Below are 19,568 nucleotides of genomic sequence, written 5' to 3' on the forward strand. Positions count from 1 at the left end.
GGGAGGTGCACTGGAGGCCAGATGCGTGGAGCCGACACAGGTTTCACCAGACTGCTAACCGGACGTTCTGGTCGAATGTTGAGCAGAACACACTTGCACAACATCTCTCTCCCAACTTCTCCATTGCCTCCCTGACAGTCTCTGGCTCTTCCATGTGCCCCCCCCCGTAGCCGTGGTCTGACGACACGCTCTTCCAGAGTTTGCCATTCGGGCTCTGGCACTCTCCTCAGCTCGACCGGCCACCCCTTGTGCCCCCCCCAAAAAAAAAAATCTTGAGGTTGTCCTTGGGCTTTCATTATTACCTTCCGTCTGCCGCCAAGGAAGGGTTTCGCATCCACCCATCACTTCTTCCCATGTCCAAAACTCCTTTACCTGGTGAACATGCTGCTTGGTCCTGGTTTGGTGGGATATTCTGTCACGTTCTTGGAAATGAGCGGACCAAGGCCCATCCTGAGTATAGTTCCACATATTTGTTTAAGTGAAACTAACAAAACTTACAAAGACTGTGAGGACATAGTGCCCAAACACACTAAGAATCAATCAATATCCCACAAAACACAGGTGGGGAAATAACTACCTAAATATGATCCCCAATCAGAGGCAACGATAAACAGCTGCCTCTAATTGGGAACCATATTAGCACCAACATAGAAATAAACATACTAGATCATCCCCTAGCCACGCCCTGACCTACTACACCATAGAGAACCAAGGGCTCTCTATGGTCAGGGCGTCACAGGGGTGGATTTCAGCAATCACAGATTATTAATTTCCTCATAACTGACTGAAAAGAACAGCCTGGTCCACTGAGGAAAACTAGAGGAAAAAAGGACACTCTCTTCAGACTTGCTTCTGAAAGAGTCATTACTGTGTGCAGTTCTTATACAAAACCTTATTAAAAGAAAATTCATTGTCATTTATTCTACGTTTGTCATTTCGTTCTACTCTCACTCTCATTCTCTTATTCTATTGTCAGAAATACTCTGGTTGATTTGATGGGTATCTAAACAATTTTGGTATCTAAACATTCTGCAACACTTAGGTAAGCGAAACAAGTGTGCTGACTGTTATTCATCACTGGGAAAGAGAGCGGGAGAGCGTGAGAGAGATTGATGGAACTATGAGTTTCCTATTACTAAACAACACTTTAAGCATGATCATTCCATGTCATGCAAGATTGGTTTATATGAGGCCAGTTCTGGTGTAAATAATACATCATCTCTTATAGGTGGATTGGTGGGCCAAAACTCATTAGAAAACTTTCCTGCTCCTTATTAGTTAATAGCACAGACTCTCGATCTTGCCCCTCTGCAAAATAGAGAGGTGGTAGGAAGGAAATATGTGGGGAGTGTTAAGAGATACATGACCGAAGTACACAATATTTAGTTTAAAAGGGCCCAGGGTTGTGGAGGTATATATAATATTTGCAACTTTTCTGTTGAAATTGTGTTTATTTTGCTCTCTGACTAGGTTAATTATTGTTCATGACAATAAGTGCAACATTTTGGGAACTCAATGGCTTATTCAACATTTGCTATGACTCCAGGACCACTCTGCCTACTGGCCCACACAGTATAGCCTACATTTAATAATGCCCTTCTGTCACAGTTCTATAACTTTATCCAAAACAGGTGGTTTTAAATACGTTTTTGAACATTAGAAAAGGTAGTACTTTTAGACCATATTATAAAGGGCAGATCATTTTAATTGTATTTTATTTATTTATTTAACCTTTATTTAACTAGGCAAGTCAGTTAAGAACAAATTATTATATACAATGACAGCCTACACCGGCCAAACCCGGACGACGCTGGGCCAATTGTGCGTTGCCCTATGGGATTCCCAATCACAGATAGGCTACCAATTGAGACAAATGAACTAACCTTGCTCTTCGAAGTCATACTGTATGTCCTAGTCATGCCCATGTAGCAGTTGCTTCCATCCCTCCTTGCCTTTTTTTTCTACCTAAAGACAAGGACAATTCATTTAAGATAATGATTGGCAATCAGTGGTGTAAAGTACTTATTTAGAAATACTTTAAAGTACTACCTAAGTCATTTTTTGGGGTATCTGTACTTTACTTTACTATTTATATGTTTGACTACTTTTACTCCACTACATTTCTAAAGAAATAATGTACTTTTTACTCCATACATTGTCCCTGACACCCAAAAGTACTCCTTACATTTCAAATGCTTAGCAAGACAATAAAAATGTCAAATTCACACACTTCTCAAGAGAACATCCCTGGTCATCCCTACTACCTCGGATCTGGCGGACTCCCTAAACGTTGGATTGTGCCCTGGCTATCCATAAATGAAATAAAACAAGAATATCATGCCTTCTGGTTTGCTTAATATAAGGAATGTGAAGTGATTTATATTTTTACTTTTGATACTTAAGTATATTTTGGCAATTACATGTACTTTGATACTTAAGTATATTTAAAACCAAATACTTTTAGACTTTTACTCAAGTAGTATTTTACTGGGTGAATTTCACTTTTACTAGAGTCATTTTCTATTGGTATCTTTACTTTTACTCAAGTATGACAATTGGGTACCTTTTCCAACACTGTTGGCAATCAATATTACTTGAGCAAAACTGGACACTTGAAAAGAATCAAACATACTTCGACATATAAAAGACAATATTATTTGTTTGGCATTTTTCACCTTGTTCACACTAGCGGTTCTGGGGGGCAGGGGAGGCCAGTGCCCCTGTGACAACAATTTTGGACTCCCTTGTGGCCCCCCTAAATGTGGAGTATGAAATCATTTTTACATAAATACATTTTGCTATCATTCTTTTTCTTGCATCCGTTATTAGACAGTGGCAACAATGACGTGAAGAAAACGATATGACAACAATAGCGTCTAATGTAACTGGCCCCTCTAACAGTACAACTGGCCCCAGCTTGCCCCCCCCCCCCGTTTGAAATGGTCTAGAACCGCCACTGCTTGTTTGCACATGGCGCCAAAACGTCCAGTTCTCGCGCTCTTCTTTTGCACACATGTCGGCAAGCACCTGTCAAGGAGAGTTAGTGTTATCAGCTACTGCAAATAAAATGACAGATGCACAACCACCATGGACGATATATTTTGGCTACTATCCTAGATAATAAAAGAAAGGTAGCACTTTCGGTAAGTTACAACTTTTGTATCCTGTATAGCCTAAAGGCTATGAGTAGAACACGTTGCCCCTCAAAGTCATACAGTACTGTATGTACTCTAGTAGGATTTTAGGATAGTAATAGCATAGTCTACCTACTGTAGTAACCAAACGTTTTACCTCAAATCAATACTATTTCATTGAACAATTCCAATTGCCAGTTAATATTAGCCTAACGCAAATATGGCCAATTCAAAAAAAATAAACAAACAGCTAACTCAACATTTGAATGGTGATTTCGACTTGGGCAAAGTCTACCTTTCTTTTGCATTCTTTGCACGGTCCTTACACTGCGCCAAAACTACACGTTCGCGCCCTGGCAGGAAACACCTGTCAAGGAGAGATATGCATAATCAAATTGATTCAATAGTCTTATTAGTGTAGGCCTAGTTGTCAGTAAAAACGACTAGACCTACGCACAGCCACTGAGGATGGTGTATTTAAATGCAAGGTCAAAATATGTTATCTTAGGAAGAAAAATATTATCATTAGAAAAGTCGTTTGGCCCGTAAAATAAGATTGTAGCCTATCAGTTGTCGTAATAGCCCTAATTTAAATGCCTCACGTTAAGGGTAAACCAATTCAGCTGGGCAAGGCTTGATGGCCGAAAGTTACGGGTATTTTTTCGTGCTTCATTACAACACAGATTAGAGCTAATGGTATTTAACAAGATTTGTTGATAAAAAGAAACAGCACAACCCAACTGTGTTCCACCTCTGGTTTTTCGTTTCGCAGTCTGTGTGAGTTTGAGGGGTGGGGCCAACTCAACTTCATGCATGCGGAGACTCCTGCACTAAATGGGGTTGGATGCAAATACCCCAGGATTGTGAATGACTTGTCTGGGTTGGAAGGTTTCCGACGCTTAAAATTGGATTTATGTGGAAATTGCATCAAGTGAGTGATTTACTAGCACGAGCCTTCTTATAAATAACTGCGCTGACTGAAAGAAATAGCAAAAGTTATACAAACATTTTTCAGCGGATTGCAATTGAAAGATTAGTTTCTCATTTTATTTGAAATGAGTTGCAGATTTTTGAATTTCCATAAATAATGCACACGGAGAGCTCAAATGTTTGATGGCAACATAAATTGCCAGCTGATAAAATACAACAAAGGGAATGATTTGTTTCTCTATAATGATCTAATATCTCTTTCTCATCTCATGTGAAGGTGTCATGTAGGAGGAGTTCTTTGAAACCAAACAAGTTACGAATTCTCCCTTATAAAAAAGGAAATTGAGACCCGACAACTCACTGGATCTCATCATAAGAGGTTTGCAATGCACAGGTAGGTCGAATTTCCAAGCTGTTATTCTGCTGTGGATTCTGTATGACTGGAAACTGATAATGCATTTTGGAATAGTTTAGATCTCTATAATTCTCGTTTTAGTAATATGGGAAATAAATAAATCTAAATTACTCATTTTGTAGGCCAGCCTATTAGCCTACTATGGCTTAATTAACTTTTAATTAATTACGAATAATAGGCCTACCTCTAATAAACAACCCTTATTTAATTGTCAAAATGAAAGTATTTTTGAAGTGTTATTAATCTTTTTTTTTATTATTAGGTTTTTTTCATTATTGAATGATTTTAGTATTCAACTTTTTAAATGTCAGTGACATTGAAATTGATCTTGTTTTATTTTGTGAAATGCAACATTATGGAATTTGCTGTTATTATGCAGAACCAGGTCAGTGTCAGGAAAAAATTGTTTTTGTCTGAACAATATATTACTGTCATTAACATTCAGAAATGCATGTCGGAAGAGGAATCATCTGATTTCCAGTAACCTGTGTGCATAAGGAACCCCATGATATTTAATAAAACATATTTATCTCACTTTTTCTGGAGAAAAAAAATCTGAAATTTGAGACATCCTAAATGCTTCCGTTTGTATCCATTAGGGGTGCCCTGATTGTACGAAGGCATGCTTTTGGTTCTGCTGGTCGCTTTTCAAGCATATTTAGGGAATAGAGTGTGCAGAAATTGAGCATTTATTTTGGAACTCCACATGTGGCAGCAGCAATTTGGCAGTTAATTAAAACAGCACTGGCTCCTTTTATCTCTCCTCTCTCCCTCTCGCTCGCTCTCCTTCTTGCTCTCTCGTTCTCACTCTCTCGTTCTCGCTCTCTTTCTTTCACTCCGTTTTTCTGTCTCTGTCTGTATCTGTCTGTCTCTGTTTGCTTCTCCGCCAGTCTTACATTAACACTGACCACTTGAGTTCCTCTTCAAAAAGAGAGTGATAGGCAGGTAGGGAGACAGACATTTGTAGACTGAGATTATGGGAGAGAGAGATGCTGGAGTGGACTGGGGCAGGTGGGGATCTCCAATAGATTTTCCTTTCTCCTCAGAAGACCAATGTAGGCAGCTGTAAGTCAGCATGGTGTGCTAGCATGTGCGGCATGCAGACACACAGCGCGGCTAACCCTGACTGCTGGCGCCCCATAGACTATGGGTGCGTTTGAAAGTGCAGGGTGGTGATGGGAACACAGAGGAATTCTCCTCCTTGTACAACTCAGTGGGAGAGATCAGACAAGGAGGTGGAGGAGGAAGGAAGGAAGGAGAGAGATCTACTGTACTGTACAGAGCAGTCAGTCCTATAGTGTTGTAGTCTACATCTGTAGCACATTTTACCCAGCTTTCCCTGCACAGGAAGTGATTACCCAAATGGGCTGTGGAGGCTCCTGAAGCATTCCAGTGGCAGAGCCAGGTGTTTTTCAGCACACGTGCACATGCAGATGCCCTGCATGGTGCTACTACTACCTGCTGCTTTAGATTAGAGAGTGTCAATGGTGCTGAGCAGTCTATGGGGCCTAGAACATGAAGGAGAGTGACTACTGAAAACGCCTTCCTACCACCTATTTTCTCACAATCATTGCCTCACTCACTCTCTCAATTAAATTAAATTCAAAGAGCTTTATTGGCATGGGAAACACATGTTTACATTGCCAAAGCAAGTGAAATAGATAAACAAAAGTGAAATAAACAATAAAAAAACGAACTATATACATTGCACTCATAATGGTGTTTATTCTGCACTTGTTGCCCTTTTCTTGTGGTAACAGGTCACAAATCTTGCTGCTGTGATGGCACACTGTGGTACTTTATCAAAATTGAATTAGTTTTTTAATTCTTTGTGGGTCTGTGTAATCTGAAAGAAATACAGTGCCTTCGGAAAGTATTCAGACCCCTTGACTTTTTCCACATTTTGTTAGGTTACAGCCTTATTCTAAAATTGATGAAATTGTGTCCCTCATCAATCCACACACAATACCCCATAATGACAAAGCAAAAACAGATTTTTAGAAATTGTTGCTAATTTATTAAAAATAAACATCTGAAATATCAAATGTACATAAATATTCAGACCCTTTACTCAGTACTTTGTTGAAGCATCTTTGGCAGCGACTACAGTCTTGAGTCTTCTTGGGTATGACGCTACAAGCTTGGCACACCTGTATTTTGGGAGTCTCTCCCATTCTTCTGTGGATGGGGAGCGTTTCTGCACAGCTATTTTCTCGGTCTCTCCAGACATGTTCGATCAGGTTCAAGTCCGGGCTCTGGCTGAGCCACTCAAGGACATTTAGAGATATATCCCGAAGCCACTCCTGCGTTGTCTTGGCTGTGTGCTTAGGGTCGTTGTCCTGTTGAAAGGTGAACCTGCGCCCTAGTCTGAAGTCCTGAGCGCTCTGGAGCAGGTTTTCATCAAGGATCTCTCTGTAATTTGCTCTGTTCATCTTTGCTCGATCGTGACTAGTCTCCCAGTCCCTGTCACTGAAAAACATCCCCACAGCATGATACTGCCACCACCATGCTTCACCGTAGGGATGGTGCCAGATTTCCTCCAGACAGTGGTGTAAAGTACCACTTAAAAATACTTTAAAGTACTACTTAAGTATTTTTTTTTTGTATCTTTACTTTATTCTACTATTTTTATTTTTGACAACTTTTACTTTTTAAAATAATGTACTTTTTACTCCATACATTTTCACTGACACCCCAAAGTACTTGTTACATTTGAATGCTTAGCAGGACAGGAAAATGGTCCAATTCACACGCTTATCAAGAGAACATCCCTGGTCATCCCTACTACCTGATCTGGCAGATGAACTAAACACAAATGCTTCGTTTGTAAATGATGTCTGAGTGTTGAAGTGTGCCCCTGGCTATCCGTAAATGAAAAAAAAACAACAACAAGAAAATCGTGCCTCTTGGTCTGCGTAATATAAGGAATTTGAAATAATTTATACTTTTACTTTTGATACTTAAGTACATTTTATCAGTTACATTTACTTTTGATACTTAAATATATTTAAAACCAAATACTTTTAGACTTTTACTCAAGTAGTATTTTAATGGTTGACTTTCACTTTTACTTGAGTCATTTTCTATTAAGGTATCTTTACTTTTTCTCAAGTATGACAATTGGGTACTTTTTCCACCACTGCCTCCAGACGTGACGCTTGGCATTCAGCCCAAAGACTTCAATCTTGGTTTCATCAGACCAGAGAATCTTTTTTCTCATGGTCTGACAGTCTTTAGGTGCCTTTTGTCAAACTCCTAGCGGGCTGTCATGTGCCTTTTACTGAGGAGTGGCTTCAGTCTGGCCACTCTACCATAAAGGCCTGATTGGTGGAGTGTTGCAGAGATGGTTGTCCTTCTGGAAGGTTCTCCCATCTCCACAGAGGGACTCTAGAGCTCTGTCAGAGTGACCATCGGGTTCATGGTTCATGGTCACCTCCCTGATCAAGGCCCTTCTCCCCCGATTGCTCCGTTTGGCTGGGCGGCCAGCTCTAGGAAGAGTCTTGCAGGTTCCAAACTTCTTCCATTTAAAATGTATGGAGGCCACTGTGTCCTTGGTGACCTTCAATGCTACATAAATGTTTGGTACCCTTCGCAAGATCTGTGCCTGGACACAATCCTGTCTCGATGCTCTACAATCAATTCCTTCGACCTCATGGCTTTGTTTTTGCTCTGACATGCACTGTCAACTGTGGGACCTTATGTAGACAGGTGTGTGCCTTTCCAAATCATGTCCAATCAATTTAATTTACCACAGGTGGACTCCAAGTTGTAGAAACATCTCAAGGATGATCAATGGAAACAGGATGCACCTGAGCTCAATTTCGAGTCTTATAGCAAAGGGTCTGAATACTTATGTAAATAAAGAATTTTTGTTTTTAATAAATTTGCTAATATTTCTAAAAACCTGTTTTTGTCTTGTCATTATGGGGTATTGTGTGTAGATTGCTGAGGAAATTGTTTAATTTAATACATTTTAGAGTAAGGCTGTAACATAACAAAATGTGGTAAAAGTCAAGGGGTCTGAAAACCTTCCGAAGGCACTATATGTGTCTCTAATATGGTCATACATTTGACAGGAGGTTAGGAAGTGCAGCTCAGTTTCCACCTCATTTTGTGGGTAGGGTGCACATAGCCTGTCTTTTCTTGAGTGCCAGGTCTGCCAATGGCATCCTCACTCAATAGCAAGGCTATGCTCACTGAGTCTGTACATAGTCAAAGCTTTCCACAATTTTGGGTCAGTCACAGTGGTCAGCTATTCTGCCACTTTGTACTCTCTGTTTAGGGCCAAATATCATTCCAGTTGCTTTGCTTTTGTTCAATTCTTTCCAATGTGTCAAGTAATTATCATATACATTTTTTCATGGTCTAATTGTGTTGCTGTCCTGGGGCTCTGTGGTGTCTGTTTGTTTGTGAACAGAGCCCCAGTACCAGCTTGCATAGGAGACACTTCTCTACGTTAATCACTCTGTAGGTGATGGCTTTGTTATGGAAGGTTTGGGAATCGCTTCCTTTTAGGTGGTTGTAGAATTTAACAGCTCTTTTCTGAATTTTGATAATTAGCGGGTATTGGCCTAATTAATGGTGTGGTGTAGAAGGTCCTTCTTGCCTTGTGTTTCAGATCGTTCACATGTTTGTGGAAGTTACCTGTGGTGCTGATGTTTAGATCGAGGTAGGTATATTTTTTTTGTGTGCTCTAGAGCGACGTTGCCTAGATTAAATGTATATTTGTGGTCATGGCAACTGGACTTTTTTTGGAACACCATGTCTTACTGAGATTTACGGTCAGGGGCCAGGTCTGACAGAATCTGTGCAGAAGATCTAGGTGCATCTGTAGGCCCTCCTTGGTTGGGGACAGAAGCACCAGATCATCCGCAAACAGCAGACTCTCTCTGTCTCTACCCCTCTCTGTTTATGCTGGACTGTTGTCTCGAGGCAGCTGGCCATCGTGTTTGTCTCCCCTATCATCGACCTGTGGGCGGGTTTGGCTAATGCGACGAGAGCTTACAGCTCGGAGGCAGAGATGGGAGTATAAGAAAATAAAAGTAAATCAAACATTGATGTACTGTATACCTGGGTGAAAGTGCACATAACTTCCCTGTTTCTTCACTGCCTGCAGTTGTGGAACCAAATAATCTGGATCTGAATCCAAAGAAAAAGGCTCAGTTAAAAGCCCTTACGCTGGAGCCAATCTCTCCATTCGGTGCCCATGTGGCAGGCACCACCTAGCAGTAATTTCATTATATTACAAAAACAGGAGGATAGGAGGTGTGTTGGAGTACATAAGCAGCACCAGAGCAGGCTCTGTTGGCTGCCACAGTTTTTAGTTGTTTCCCTGTGCCTGTGTGGAAGCAGAGGAAGGCAAGGCAGCTTGTGGCGGTACTGGGGAGGACAGGGCATGAAATGTGGGAGTGGAACGAAACGTTTGTGTGTACTCTTACTTTATTCAGTGCTTTACCACCGGTTGTGTTTATGGCCTGTTTACTGCTCTGCTCTTTTGCATTGTCCCACTCACACTTGCTGGTGATTGCAACTGCTAGTGTTCTGAGTTTAAAAGTGCGCTATGCAGAAATCTCTCTGCCATTTCCTGGTTGCTAAAATTCTAATTGTTCACCTAATTTCAGTTTATGTGACAAAACAAGCAAGTATAGTGTAGAGAATCATTGTACCATCTAAACCTCTGTGAAATATATTTTCCATAACCTAAAATATTTTATTTTAAGCCATCTAAAGGTAAAGATGCAAAAACTATATTTAAGAACAGGAAGCATAGAAATGGTGCACAGATCCACCGCTTCTTAAACTTGCTTTCAATGAGAATGATAGCTAGAACTCATATTTCTATGTGAATTTGGTTGGGTGGCCCAAAAAGCTAGATATTGCAGCTTTAAAATGGCTAAATACGATAGAGAGCTAAAGACAGCTTTTTGAAATATTGCTGGATTTACGTGCAGTTTAGGGAGATTTTTATTTAAAAAATGTACATAGAAGTTGATAGTGGAGATGGCTGTTTTGGCTTCATGATTCTACAGTATAAGCAGTGCTTGATTTGGGCAGGAGCTCACCGGAACTTAGTACCGGCACCTCTGATTTTCTATTGCTTGAGTTCTTGCACCTGTTATAGATAGTATTATTAGCTCAAAGTATTGCTGAGTTCCTGCACCTAATTCAGTCCAAGTCAAGAACTAAGAATAAGTGTGTCTGATTTTAGGACCCCAAAATGTACAATGTTCTCGGAGTCACAATCAGAACATTGGTTTTGGCTAACCATAATAAACAGGACTATTTCAATGCACTTTTGGTCTCTTTAATGTTGTTGCATTAACTTAATTTACATTAGGGTATGCAGACAGTCCTGATTTTTGATTGGCTGGATGCAATAGAGTATGATACAGTGTCACTCCATTATTGCTTTACCGAGCTCACATTTTTCTTGTACTGCTCCTACCACATCAGCCAGTGAATTAGGCCTCTGTGAGATCTAAATTACGTTATTTTGACAGGTTCATCGATAGGCTAAGTTTCTGACTCTGAGCTCTGTGTAGTGGCACTTTCTCACTTTCAACAAATTCCCAGAACGGGAGCTCCCTTTCACTGGAGCCTGCCTGATTTAATAATTGATTCATCAAAAGGACTTACAAAGCAGGGCAATTGAATCTCCTGACTATTTGATGAGGGAGTTCAGTTCCATTCAGATGAATGGAGCCGGCAGTGAAGAAGAGGCCATAGTGCTTGTGTCTGTTTAATGGATGAGGGAACCGAGACAGAGCACATAGAAAACTGTCAAGAAGTGCCACTGTGACCCCAGAGCAGCTCAGTGAGATGTTCCTCATATCCAGAGGACAGGTCAGCTGTCATGTGGAAGGATGATACTTATGTTGTCATGTGAGTTTTGTGCCCATCTTGCGCTTGATCTGCCTTGCTTTCTTATCACTAGACATATTTTCAACTATTTTGTCTTTCTTCATCATATCTCTCTCGCTCGCTCTCTCACACACTACACTCTCTCTCTCTTCATCTCTCTCTCTCCTCCTCTCTAGCCCCCCTTCTCTCTCTATCTGAGTAGGAGTAGTGCATAGCCACTTCTAGGCTTATCGCCACGCTGTAATATAAAGGTCCGATACGGATGGATGGGACAGAGTGGCAGGTAGTAAAGAGTCGTAGGCAGATTTTGGTGTGAAACCGTCTCTGGCACATCTCCTAAATGACTCAGCCCTTGTCTGGACGTGTTGTTCTAGGTTGTTCATTCCCCTGGTCCAGGGCATGTCCTCCTCGCTCTCAAAGCATCCTTCTCAATTAACAAACCTTAGCGTTTTTGGCTCTTGACAGTAAATATAGAGGGAGTTGTTGAAGAAATGTGTCTAATATTCACCACAAAAGGCAAATAAACCCGGGCGGCAGCAGCAGCGGAGAAAGCTGGGGTGCAGGTGGGTGTGCGGGTGTTTTTGGAGCTAAAGAAGTCCCCCTCTTTATCCTTGTTAGGTTGTAATTCTCAGAGTAAGTATATTTCATATTCTCAGAACCCAAGATCCTCTTAAGCTCGTTAACTGAGATCTTTGACATGGCTTGGCAAGGCAGTCTGCCTAGAGGAGTATTTAGCGTGTCAAACTGTTTGTCCGTATGCATGTGGACCACAGTATGTGCGATAGGCTATACACTGTGTGCTGCTGTGGTGTGTTATTGTGTGTGCTTGTTGTTGTTCTGTTTCAGCTTCTTTACTTTGTGTGTTTTTCAAGTTTTATTAGTCACATGTATAGGATACACTTGGTATACACCGTCCAACTAAATTATTACTTACAGGTTCCTTCTCAACAATGCAACAACATTAATAAAAAACTAAATATAAGAATATGAACATAAAGTAAATGGCTCAGTAGAATATAATAAATATTTTAGCATAAGTATAAAACAGGAAGGCTCAATTTCTAGTCCAATATTTACATGTGTTTTGGTGAGAAAGTGTTTAAATTGTGCAGTATATAGCAATCATAATAAGAGTCTATTAGCAGCAGTGTGTGTGTGTGTGTGTGTGTGTGTGTGTGTGTGTGTGTGTGTGTGTGGCATGAAGGTGTGTGTTTGTATGTGACTTCTTCACATACTAACTCGCCGCAACAGAGGGACCCAGACAGCGGCCCTTAATCTCAGAGACTCCCCTCAGAAAGACACTCTTATTCAGCATGATGGACGAGACCCTGTAATTAAATACTGTCCCTGCTCACATTAATATTGTTTTACAATAGCAAGACATTTTTACACAAATGGGCTCACTGGAAAGGGGCTGCCTGGTCGATCTCAGCCACGCTGGCTATCAATCTGTATTCATTTTCTGCCATGTAGTTAATGACACGTGGATGAATGCTTTGTTATTTTTCATTCCAGTCCTCCTTAGTTTATTACAGAGTTCAGTGGATTACTCTCTGATTTTGTAATCTATCTGGATTCCTTGCACAGCCACTTGAGTTTAGGGTCAGAATTGGAGGCTAAACTGCCTTGCGGGGTTGTGGCAGTAATGTAAGACAAGCATGGTAAGATCTAGCTGGGATTCTTGCAGGTTTGATTCCAGCTTTCTTTAGGGACGCTATAGTGCAGTTTAGGGACATTGTAGTGGATTGTAGGGACGTTATAAGTCCTTTTGGAATGTTAAAGGGTGTCTGCACTAGAGGTCGACCGATTATGATTTTTCCACGCCGATACCGATTATTGGAGGACCAAAAAAATGCCGCTGCCGATTCATCGGCCAATTTTTTTTTTCTTTATTTGTAATAATGACAATTACAACAATACTGAATGAACACTTATTTTAACTTAATATAATACATAAATAAAATCAATTTAGCCTCAAATAAATAATGAAACATGTTCAATTTGGTTTAAATAATGCAAAAACAAAGTGTTGGAGAAGAAAGTAAAAGTGCAATATGTGCCATGTAAAAAAGCTAACATTTAAGTTCCTTGCTCAGAACATGAGAACATATGAAAGCTGGTGGTTCCTTTTAACATGAGTCTTCAATATTCCCAGGTAAGAAGTTTTAGGTTGTAGTTATTATAGGAATTATAGGACTATTTCTCTCTATACGATTTGTATTTCATATACCTTTGACTATTGGATGTTCTTATAGGCACTTTAGTATTACCAGTGTAACAGTATAGCTTCCGTCCCTCTCCTCGCTCCTACCTGGGCTCAGAAATTATGACCTTAATAAAGTATATTTTGTAATATTTGCATGCAGAAAAATATCATATCTGACATAAAAAAGACTGTCTGATTCGGTTTTAGGGTGATATGTGGCACTGCAACTTCGAGAGGGATTGCAGTGGATGTGCGTATGACTAAACGACCATTGCGGTCATTAACAGCGACTTAGAAAGTGCTTAGGAATCTCCGGTCAAACTGGACCCATCACACATGGATTGTGCTGCTTGTTATTTGCTTTCTTTTTCTGTTATACTGTGAAAATAAGTGTTAACTGTAGAAAGTGGTAACATTCCTTCTGATGCTCCAACTGAGATCTTAAATATATGGCTTATAGAGACTGTGTGGTCACCAAATTTAGTGTTCAAGAAAAACACTGTGGTCACATCAAGAATCTATAGACATCCGGGTTGGTGGGTTCAAATGATGGCATTAACTTATTCTAATCTTTGACATGTTACAATTTGACATAGAAGGTGACAAATTATAGCAAAATTAAAAGTTGGCTTTGAATATGTCGAATAAACAATAAGAAGCTGATCAAGATGGTTGTTTGTTACTAGTGCTCTGCTATACAGTGTCAATATGTATGCTTTTGTACATAATAGATTCACCTATTACAAAAACAGGCAAACTAAAATCAAATGACTTTTACATAAGGTCCAAAAAGCCATAGGCATGCCATTTTGGACCAAATGTATGTAAATTGTAGAATCTCCCAAGGCTCCTAATAAGAATTTGCCCCCAACGTGTGCTTTGGAATGTGTACAGAGTTCTCGTTTTCCAAATTTAGACGTTTAATAGAACAACTGTAAAGAAAGTACAACAATAAAGCGTGGCTAATATGCTGTAAAACAGAACATGAGGGTGCGCCATGCTGTCTATATACACTACCGTTCAAAAGTTTGGGGTCACATAGAAATGTCCTTGTTTTTGAAAGAAAAGCATATTTTTTTTGTCCATTAAAATAACATCAAATTGATCAGAAATAAAGTGTAGACATTAGAGGTCGACCGATTAGGATTTTTCAACGCCGATACCAATTATTGGAGGACCAAAAAAAGCCCATAGCGATTAATCGGACAATTGTTTTATATATATATATATGTGTGTAATAATGACAATTACAACACTTATTTTAACTTAATACATCAATAAAATCAATTTGGTCTCAAATAAATAATGAAATATGTTCAATTTGGTTTAAATAATGCAAAAACAAAGTGTTGGAGAAGAAAGTAAAAGTGCAATGCCATGTAAAAAAGCTAACGTTTAAGTTCCTTGCTCAGAACATGAGAACATATGAAAGCTGGTTGTTCCTTTTAACATGAGTCTTCAATATTCCCAGGTAAGAAGTTTTAGGTTGTAGTTATTATAGGAATTATAGGACTATTTCTCTCTATACGATTTGTATTTCATATACCTTTGACTATTGGATGTTCTTATATTGCCAGTGTAACAGTATAGCTTCCGTCCCTCTCCTCGCTCCTACCTGCGCTCGAACCAGGAACACATCGACAACAGCCACCCTCGAAGCAGCGTTACCCATGCAGAGCAAGGGGAGCAACTACTCCAAGTCTCAGAGCGAGTGACGTTTGAAACGCTATTAGCACGCACCCCACTAACTAGCTTGCCATTTCACATCGGTTACATCAGCCTAATCTTGGGAGTTGGTAGGCTTAAAGTCATAAACAGCACAATGCTTGAAGCATTGCGAAGAGCTGCTAGCAAACGCACAAAAGTGCTGTTTGAATGAATGCTTACGAGCCTGCTGGTGCCTACCATCGCTCAGTCAGACTGCTCTATCAAATCTTAGACTTAATTATAACATAATAACACACAGAAATACAAGCCTTTGGTCATTAAAATAGTTGAATCCGGAAACTATCATTTCGAAAACAAAACATTTATTCTTTCATCTAACGGATGGCATCCCTAAGTCTAAATATTGCTGTTACATTGTACAATCTTCAATGTTATGTCATAATTAATTATGGTCTTTGTTAGGAATAAATGGACTTCACACAGTTTGCAATGAGCCAGGCAGCACAAACTGCTGCATATACCCTGACTGCTTGCACGGAACACAAGAGAAGTGACACAATTTCCCTAGTTATAAGACATTCATGTTAGCAGGCAATATTGACTAAATATGCAGGTTTAAAAATATATACTTGTGTATTGATTTTAAAGAAAGGCATTGATGTTTAGGGTTAGGTACATTCGTGCAACGACAGTGCTTTTCTCGCAAATGCGCTTGTTAAATCATCACCCGTTTGTCGAAGTAGGCTGTGATTCAATGAGAAATTAACAGGCACCGCATCGATTATATGCAGCGCAGGACACGCTAGATAAACTAGTAATGTCATCAACCATGTGTAGTTAACTAGTGATTATATTAAGATTGATTGTTTTTTCTAAGATAAGTTTAATGCTAGCTAGCAACTTACCTTGGCTTCTTGCTGCCCTCGCATAACAGGTAGTCAGCCTGCCACGCAGGCTCCTCGTGGAGTGCAATGTAAGGCAGGTGGTTAGAGCGTTGGACTAGTAACCGGAAGGTTGCAAAAACGAATCCCCGAGCTGACAAGGTAAAAATATGTCGTTCTGCCCCTGAACAAGGAAGTTAACCCACCGTTCCTAGACCGTCATTGAAAATAAGAATGTGTTCCTAACTGACTTGCCTAGTTAAATAAAGGTGTATAAAAAAAGTTAAAATGTAAATTAAAAACAAATCGGCAAATCGGTGTCCAAAAATACCAATTGTTATGAAAACTTGAAATCGGCCCTAATTAATCGTCCATTCCGATTAATCGGTCGACCTCTAGTCTGCACTTCCTGATTTGGCCTCGTTTTAGATTTGGTTCATTAAGAAATGCTAGCGGCCATGACTGAATTCAAACGCGAGTTGGTTTCAGGGTGGGGATTAATGTGCATGTCTCGTGTTTGTTTGCAGGTGGGAAGAGATAGCTAATTTATTTAGACAATTGGCTTCAGTCGGCTGGTGTGAAACTGTGGCAAAATTGGTTTGACTTTGGATAACCTTGGATAACCTATCTCTGAGGCTAGTTAGGGACCGTCAATACATTACACAATGTAAATGAGACAATATTTGCACACCTTTTTTAGTTTTTTCATGAAATGCTTATCATTTTGTATATGAATTTCTACAATTTATAGTTGGTTTGAGGTTTTTAAGTCATTGGAATTTGGAGCTATTGGAATCTTAACAAATGTCCTATGTACATTTTGTAATTTACCCGATGGTCCCTAACTAGCCCCATAGGGATATCCAAAGTCAACCATGCAGCTAGCTGCCCCCAGTATTGATGATTACTTGTGTGCTGTCGGCATGTGACCTGGATTGAAACAAATCCAACTTTAATTTATATTGTGATGCAGTCACGGCCACAAGTAATAAAAACAACAACTATGTTTTGTTCAAGACTGACTATGACCAAAATTATCCTATTTACACTTTGTAGTACATTTTGACAGTAGAATACATGTTTCTGACTCATATCTATGCCACATAGGCTGTTTTCTAAATGAGAAGTTGTTTTTTTAGGGGAAGTTGCTCTTTAAGAACTGTCTTTGTAGGCCTACTCTGTATGATTCACAAGCCACAATAAGTACAACAGCCAAATATGGCCTTGTTTTGCTGTTTCACCCTTGGGGTAGGAGACCCTGTTTGCACTGTTCCAGACAAGCTATGCCTTATGTCTTCCGTGTGCAAGAGCTGTAAATATAGCTTGACATTATCTGAGAAGATCTCTGCACCAATGTTACAAGGTTGTTCATTCCAAGTGTTTGTAGAAGGACTATTGTGTTTTTTCATTATTTTATTTTATTTTAAGAATGGAGCAAACACATTTTTCAAATCAACTCTCTTCTCCAAAGGCAACTGGAAGTGTAGCAAGCGACCCAAAACTATTTGTGGTATTTTGTTTCATTGTGCCATAGCTGCTAATAATTTGAATGAATCTGCATCGATTTCAAAGCTTGGAAATGACTGAGGTCCATTTAAATCTGGAAAGAAAGTGCATTATCTTATGCTTTGATTTCAGGTCAAAAGACAAATGGATGCTGATTGCCCTAAACAAGTCTTTTACTTATCAGATGTAATACTGTGTACTTTGGAAATGTTTCAATACATTTTCCCTCAAAGTAGTTTAAAAAAAACAGAGGAATCAAATTACTGTCTTTGAATTCCAGTACTTATCATTGGTTCACTGTTGGTTGGAATTTATATAATTTCCGTTCTTGTTACAAAATCTTTTATCTGTTTCAGTCTTGGCCAAGAGGTGGATTTTCTCTTGACATGCTAACTTAATGGCTTGGTGTTTTAGAGCTCATGTCTTCTCTCCCTGTCTCTCTGTCTCTGTCTGTCTGTGTGTGTCTCTCTCTCTGTCTGTGTCTCTTTCTCTCTCTCTGTCATGCCCTGACCATAGAGAGCCCTTGGTTCTCTATGGTGTAGTAGGTCAGGGCGTGACTAGGGGGTGATCTAGTGTGTCTATTTCTTTGTTGGTGCTAATATGGTTCCCAATTAGAGGCAGCTGTTTATCGTTGCCTCTGATTGGGGATCATATTTAGGTAGTTATTTCCCCACCTGTGTTTTGTGGGATATTGATTGATTGTTAGTGTGTTTGGGCACTACGTCCTCACGGTCTTTGTCAGTTTTGTTATTTTGTTTTGTTAGTTTCACTTAAATGAATATGTGGAACTATACTATACCTTGGTCCGATCATTTTCAAGAACGTGACAGAATATCCCACCAAACCAGGACCAAGCACCGTGTTCACCAGATAAAGGAGTTTTGGACATGGGAAGAAGTGATGGGTGGATGCGAAACCGGGAGGCAATGTCAGGGAGGCAATGGAGAAGTTGGGAGAGAGAGAGATGTTGTGCAAGTGTGTTCTGCTCAACATTCGACCAGAAGATCCGGTTAGCAGTCTGGTGAAACCTTTGTCGGCTCCACGCATCTGGCCTCCAGTGCGCCTCCCCAGTCCGGTACGTCCTGTGCCAGCTCCTCGCACTCGCCCTGAAGAGCGTGTCACCAGTCCGGTGCAATCTGTGCCGGCCCCACGCATCAGGCCTCCAGTGCGTGGGGGGGGTGGTACTGTCACGCCCTGACCATAGAGAGCCCTTGGTTCTCTATGGTGTAGTAGGTCAGGGTGTGACTAGGGAGTGATCTAGTATGTCTATTTCTATGTTGGTGCTAATATGGTTCCCAATTAGAAGCAGCTGTTTATTGTTACCTCTGATTGGGGATCATATTTAGGTAGTTATTTCCCCACCTTTTGTTTTGTGGGATATTGATTGATTGTTAGTGTGTTTGGGCACTACATCCTCAGTCTTTCTAAGTTTTGTTAGTTTCACTTAAATTAATATGTGGAACTATACTCACGCTGCGCCTTGTTCCGATCATTTTCAAGAACGTGACACTCTCTCTGCCTGTGTGTGTGTCTCTCTCTCTCTCTGTCTGTCCTTTCTCTTCTTCTCTTCTCTTCTTTTCTCTTCTTCTTTTCTCTTTTCTTCATATTTTCTCTTCTTCTTTTCTCCAGCAGGTCCTGGCACAGACAGATGTGTTGTCACGCGTAGGAGTCCAGAACCTTTCTCCAGCTTCTATTAGCAGCCCCACTCCTCTCCCTCCCCCCACGCCTCCTCAGAGCATCTTTAATAAGACACATGCTCCGGGGCTCGGGCTCTCATTCACACCAAACGCTCCTTGGCGATCCTCCAACAGGCTGCCTGCTCCACTTCTAGCCCCGCCGAGTCTTCATGGGTTGAACCGACAGGAGTGCCACACTCTCCTCTCCTCCTTTTTCCTCCTCTCCTCTCATACACCACGCATCGCTCCTCCATTACATCGTCAACCGACCCCCCCCACCCCCCACCCCCC

The 19,568-nt window shown here is 40.4% G+C and overlaps 1 long non-coding RNA gene across 1 annotated transcript; it reads left to right on the top strand.

Moving 5' to 3' along the window:
- Nucleotides 1-3,955: 3,955 nt before the first annotated feature.
- On the top strand, nt 3,956-19,563 carry LOC106605180 (uncharacterized). The gene is made up of 3 exons (XR_001328805.2): nt 3,956-4,065; nt 4,342-4,458; nt 19,231-19,563. It is a non-coding gene; the product is annotated as an uncharacterized lncRNA (long non-coding RNA).
- The last annotated feature ends 5 nt before the right edge of the window (nt 19,564-19,568 follow it).

This window comes from Salmo salar, chromosome ssa05 (genome assembly GCF_905237065.1).
Source record: "Salmo salar chromosome ssa05, Ssal_v3.1, whole genome shotgun sequence".
NCBI classification, from domain to species: Eukaryota; Metazoa; Chordata; class Actinopteri; order Salmoniformes; family Salmonidae; genus Salmo; species Salmo salar.